The sequence below is a fragment of the Macrobrachium nipponense genome, chromosome 13 (genome assembly GCF_015104395.2).
Source record: "Macrobrachium nipponense isolate FS-2020 chromosome 13, ASM1510439v2, whole genome shotgun sequence".
NCBI lineage: Eukaryota > Metazoa > Arthropoda > Malacostraca > Decapoda > Palaemonidae > Macrobrachium > Macrobrachium nipponense.
The window spans coordinates 14,132,431-14,139,298 of NC_087206.1; the positions used below are offsets into that span (position 1 = coordinate 14,132,431).

The following is a 6,868-nucleotide window of genomic DNA, read 5'->3' on the forward strand; positions in this document are numbered from 1 at the left end:
TATGTGACCTTTGGAAACCGAAGGACCTTTAAAAATCACAAAGAAAATGTGCATCGGTCCCATTGATGACTTTTTAATGTGTAGAAGGCCGTGCAGGTGCTAGGTAGACCGTGAGGCGAAAGGTCCAGTGTGTCAGATGTCCATTTAGTTGTACAGACTTGTGTGTGAATGCAAAAATCATTATTCAAGATTATTACAAATTGATACATTTCTTTAAATAACAATTCACAAGGTTACATGTTCAAAAAACTTGTCGTTAATTTGTTCAACAAAGTTTATCAACCTTGATCATACCAAACATCGTAGTGTCTTAGCTTAAAATCATTGCAAGGAAAATTGTTGCAGTGAAATAACAGTACATTCAGATCAGCAGAATTGGTCATTCAGCCTTCCAAGAATATTTTGTTGAAGTTTTGTTGGATTTTATTGTGATGAATTTTACCACTTATCTCTTAACTCAGTCTACTCATTATTATTAATTATTATTATTATTATTTGTTTGGTTACGTGATTAAAATATTGAAAGTGTCATGTGTCGGAGGTACCTAGAACTTCTTGGTCAAGAGGGTTGGTATCTTAATCTCACTTGATTTCAGTAACGATCGTGCCTTCTTTTGATGTAATTTACGGCTTGATATCTCGACCAAATTAGATTCCCGTATTGGTGGAAGTGCTTAAGTGAATAGACTTTTTTATATATATACTGTGCGAGAAGTTGTTCAATCTAATATACAAACGTATTGTCACCAGAAAACTAGTACTGTTTAACCAGTCTTTTCTCAAAGTTCAAACCTTGTATTTCGTGCTAATAAAAAAAATCCGAGATAAATTCTTGTCGTAGACTCATAGTCCAACAAGAATTACTGTCATACTGCCCCTCGTTTTTCAAGTTAGGCCTAAATTTTCTTATATTCACTAATCTCCGAAAACTTGTCTGTATTGTAGTTCGCCATAATCCACCAGCTATAATCCCTTGGATTTCTTAAGAGGCTAAGGTGGTATTTTTCAGCAGAAGTGAGGAATCCAGTCTCGATTGCTAAGAAGCTTTAGGCTAGAGGTGATCCCTGTCTCCATGACTCTCCCTACAGGATAATTAGAGTATTTTTCTATCAGTTTTATTGTATATAGCACTTATTTTTCCCCCTTTTTGTATATACTATATAAAGCCATTCATTGTGGTAGCTGGGGATACATATTATGATGATTACCTTCGATCATTTATGGTCAAGTATAGTGCACAGGACTAATTTATAATTTCCTGAACTACCCCAGCCAAAGAACTATTTTTCTTAGGGCACTTACTGCTCTTGGGGCTATACTGATTAAATCTAACCATTCATTATTGACCTGAACCAGAATTATTTGTAAGAAGTTATATTTTAGTTATTCAAATCGCAATTACCTGAACTGTCGAACCGTTTGTAGAAGAGACTAGAATACTTTTGGTTATGCTTAATTTGGGGTGGAAGCTTCTTGCATTTTGGAAGTACTTCAGATTTCATGAAACTTTTAGTATATGGACCAAGAGAAGACGGCATTAACAGTTGTGCTTTCCCTGTATGACAAGAGGGCAGAGGAAATTCCTCAAGGGATCCATTATGGGGACTCTCTCTCTCTCTCTCTCTCTCTCTCTCTCTCTCTCTCTCTCTCTCTCTCTCTCTCTCTCTCTCTCTCTCTCTCTCTCTCTCTCTCTCACGGAATATAAGATTATAAGATTGCGTCAGTGGGATTTGCCAGGTGCCCACTTCATATCCTTTTTAGTTTCATGGAAGAATGTGCGTTTCCTGTAGAGCTTTGACAATACGTGGAAGTATGTAGTATACATACATTACATACACACACATATACATATGTACATTTATTATAATGTATTGATGTGTGTGTGTGTTTGTACATAAAGTATGTATACTTCATATTTCAATATATTTTCAAAGCTCTACAGGAAACACACACAGACACACACACACACACACACACACACATATATATAATATATATATATATATATTATATATATATATATATATATATATATATATATCGAACTACAAATGTCCTTTAATATCTAATTCGCTCTACCTCGGAATTAATATATTTTCATATATGCTTAACCGAGGGGGAATTTATTAAGCGATAATAGAATTGTGGTTTAAGGCTTCACTGCCAGTCCTAGTATTGGGAGGTCGCTGGTTCGCGCCTGTCGATCGCCAATTCTATTATCGCTTAATAAATTCCCCCTCGGTTAAGCATATATGAAAATATATTAATTCCGAGGTAGAGCGAATTAGATATTAAGGGACATTTGTAGTTCGATATATGTATATGAATCACGGTAATGTGATAGACACACACACACACACACATATATATATATATATATATATGTGTGTGTGTGTGTGTGTGTGTATTTATGTATATATCCTAATGCTCTGTTTCGAATATCTCTTTCATTATATTCCCAACGTATGAAATTTATAATATTGTCAGTTTATAAAAGAGATTTATCCCAGTACGTCTTGGAAAAATTATTTTTGTCTAGCAACAAAAGAGTTATTCGGTATATATTGAAGCTGCAACGCGAGCTTTTCGCTGCGTCGTTAAATGATTAATTATAGATAGACCGTCGAGTAATTGATTCTAATAACCCCGTGTTAATTAGCGATGAGCCGGGGCCGAGATGAAATTTATCTTCATGTATGTCAGATTATCGGGAAAGTAAGTGTCAGAAAGCCAGTCAGAAGAAATTTTTTTTCAATGGAGTTTCTGATAAGTTGACTGCGGTCGTGATGTTGCTTGTAGCAAGGTCTTCTGTCTTATGAAGGTATTATTATTATTTATTATTAATTATTATTATTATTATTTATTATTATTATTATTATTTAGCTGGTCATGAGTCGTGTATATCGCCAGTGAAATCATAACGAAAATTAGTTGAGTCGTCTGATTAATACCAATGTCACCATGCTCTCTCTCCTCTCTCTCTCTCTCTCTCTCTCTCTCTCTCTCGCTGAAACAAAAGAAATTATTATCCTATTGCAAGAGAAAGTGAAAGAGAAAATAAGTATTGTTTCCATTAAGCCTCAAGCACATAGATTGACTGATTTGCATTATCCTCATGATACAACAGAGTAACGGAAAGAGGATGACCTCTTTGCATGAGAAATTATTCTGGGATTCCCGCCCCCCCCCTTTTTTTTTTCTTATTGACTATTAATTAGGGCGGGGCAGGGATCTGGCCCAGTTCGCTGGGAGCTTTTCACTGCAGAGAACGGAGCTTTTGGAACAGAGGTTGAAGAAGGGAAGCCCATGATTATGTAATGCTGGACATGGTCTTCTTCGTCCGAAATTCTGTTCCAGGCCCCAAAGGTCCAACGCTACAGCAATACGAGTCTCTTGATCATGCAATCACGTAGTGGAGGTCGGTTGAATAGATTTTGATCTTTGGACGTGAATAGAATAGACATTTCCACTTGAGTTTGGGTAGATTCAATTTCCAGTATGAATGAATAGAAGAGAACATTCATAAAGAATCAATTTCCAGTACGAATGAATAGAAGAGAACATTCATATAGAATCAATTTCCAGTATGAATGAATAGAAGAGAAAATTCATATAGAATCAATCAATTTCCATTATGAATGAATAGAAGAGTAAATTTTTATAGTATCAATTTCCAGTATGAATGTATAGGAGAGAAATTTCATATAGATTCAATTTCCAGTATGAATGAATAGGAGAGAACATTCATGTAGATTCAATTTCCAGTATCAATGAATAGAAGAGTAAATTCTTATAGAATCCATTTCTAGTATGAAGGGAAAATTCATATAGAATCAATTTCCAGTATGAATGAATAGGAGAGAAATTTCATACTGAATGCGGATAGCACAGAAACTTCCCATTGGTAGAGTGCTAAGAAGCGAAAATAGAACGATAGAATTCATCTATGAGAGGCAGGTACTAGAATAGAAATTGCCCCTTGGAGGCGCATGGACTGGAGTCTTCGTCAGAGCCGTGTCGTGAGTATGCAGATCTCAAGGTCGACCTCGTCCTAGGTGCGAGGTCCTTGGAATAATATTTGACAATGACGTTTCGATTTAGTGGGTGAAGTGTGTATGTGTGTGTCCAGCCGTGTGTGATAATCACCTGAGCGTGTGCAGTTTAGTGTCTGTAGAACTGTTGCTTTTGTGCAGTTTACAATTTGTACCGATGTGATTATCTGCAGTTTTATGTTTTAGCGACTCCTTTTTTTCTTTTATTTGTTTTATTTTTCTGGGGGGAGGGTAGTTATTTTTGGGGGTGGATGGGGGTGGGGCGAATTCTTGATAAATACTTAAGTGACAAAAAAAGGAAAACGAATTGATATCAGGTTGTCATAGAGATTAACGGAAAGTGACACAGTATGCCGTTATTTCCTATTCATTTTGTCTGATAAGACTAATTTGTATATATATATATATATATATATATATATATATATATATATATATATATATATATATATATATTGTATTAGTCACGACGAATAAGAAATGACGACATCCGTGTCACTTTCCGTTTATATATATATATATATATATATATATATATATCTATATAAAACCTATGTATTTGTATTATAGGCAGGGGCCAGTGAAATTTGCAACACAACGTCCTTTTAAACCAACCAAGGTAAAGGAAGTTGACAAGACTAGCACTTATCAAAGAAATAAAAGACTACATTATTTATACCTTTATTTTCTAACGTATAAGCCAATGCAACTTGTAAAACCAGCCTGGGCAGGAAGAAAACAGTTGTTGCTGTAATTGCTGGAGTTACTGTTGCTGTTGCTGTGTCAAATCATCCTATTCCACATCCTCATTTCAGTCAGGTAATCCTGGTTGCTCTCAAATCCCGCAGGTAATTTTCGTAGCTTCCTGGTATACTAATCGGCGGGGGTCCATCCGTCACGGTTGGATTATCAGCGCATAATTGGGTATCGTTGCATCGCATACCTGTTTTATTCTTTTTTTTTTTATGCTGGTAACCTTTTGTCGTAACCAGATATTAACTTGTCTTGACGTCTGTTATAGCAGTGCGTCAAGTTATGTCTATTAATATTGTCGTTGTGTAATATATATATATATATATATATATATATATATATAGATATATATATATATATATATATAATATATATGTGTGTGTGTGTGTGTGTGTGTGTGTGTGTGTGTGTGGGTGTCTTTTTACTGTAATACAACAGCATAATATGAAGATAAAAGGTCTATAAAACTATAAAACACTATTTTAACGTTGCAACCATACATTTCGAGCACATCCTTTTTTGCTCCTGATCACTGGTTGGAACGTTAAATTGTGTTTCATGGGCCTTTTGTCTTCATTCACACAACCACACATATATATAATATATATCTATATATATATATATATATATATATATATATATATCTATATATATATATATATATGGAGAGATATTGAGAATTCGATATCAAACGAAATTGTAGCTTTTATTATTTGAATATAAAAAATTATTCACGGCGTACACGATGAAAAATTTATATACCTATATATATATATATATATATATATATATTATATATATCTATATATATATATGTGTGTGTGTGTGTGTGTGTTTTCCTTTTTTTTGCTACTCTTCTAAGCCGAGTCGTCTGCGTAAGTCGAAATGATCGCCGACGATCTATTTACGCCGTCGCTGTTTTGAAAATCTTGAGATATTTAGGCTCGTTTCCCTCTCCAGATTTATCGGTGTCTCCATTAGAGCCGATTTAGCTTAAGTCCCTTTTTTTTATTCGTTAGTATTTTTTTTTTTCTTTTTTTGTTGTTAAGGAAAAGTGTTTGTGGTTAGAGAAGCCAGAATATATGGAGCTGTTGGTCTCATGAAATTTATTGGGTTCTCCGGACGTAGGCTGTTTTATGGGCCTTTTTTTGGCCCATTTGCTGAATAAACTTAAGATTTGGTAAGCTTTAAATTTTATATTGAAGGAGTAATTTCAAAAAAAATTTTAAGCTTTTTTATTACTTGTGTTTTATCCTCTGTGATCAAGTTTTTAAATGTTACCTGAATTTAAACCTTGGCTAAAAATTATGTGTGTGTGTGAGAGAGAGAGAGAGAGAGAGAGAGAGAGAGAGAGAGAGAGAGAGAGAGAGAGAGAGACCTCCCGAAAGTTTGCCTACTACGTTTTGCTACTGAAGGTGAATTTTCTTTGATTAGTCTTCTCCTTGTCATTGTAGAATTTCTCAAGTGTTTCGTAATTGCGTTCTAATGGTTAACACCTTTTAATGTCCGCGGGAAAGCAAGCAAATTGTTTGAATTGGAGATTGGATGGGTGGGAACATTCTAGTCGCCTTATAGTCTCTCCTGTTCATCTTTTTTTTTTTCTGTTTGGTGTATAGTTTTTTTTTTCTTTATTCTTTGTGAATACTGATTTTATTTAGTTCTTAAGGCGTAAATGGTGATTTTTGATAAATGCCTCTTATCAAGCACCTCGTGATAATGATTTCGGGCTGTGTGTATCAAAGTTCCTTCCTCCAGATACCCAAGATGGTTTCCCACCTACATGTGATACTGATACCCTGTTTATAAATATACATACTGTACACACATGGTCGCACATGATACATACAGTTACAAATCTTTCCCCTTTATTGGATGTTAACTTCAACATCTAAAATTATGCTACGAAATGAAGTCGCTGAGTTATTTTCTTCTTTGATAATGACAACCACTGAGAGGAGAGAGAGAGAGAGAGAGAGAGAGGGGCATAATCGCTGATATCCACGCTGACACAATAATTAAGAAAACACGTTTACGAAGAGAGAGATGACGATGACGAGCGAATA

At 34.8% G+C, this 6,868-nt stretch overlaps 1 protein-coding gene across 8 annotated transcripts in view; it reads left to right on the forward strand.

Moving 5' to 3' along the window:
* Positions 1–6,868, forward strand: part of LOC135225653 (caskin-1-like) — a 1,822,025-nt gene that overhangs the window by 1,682,330 nt on the left and 132,827 nt on the right. The gene's annotated exons all lie outside the window — the stretch shown is intronic.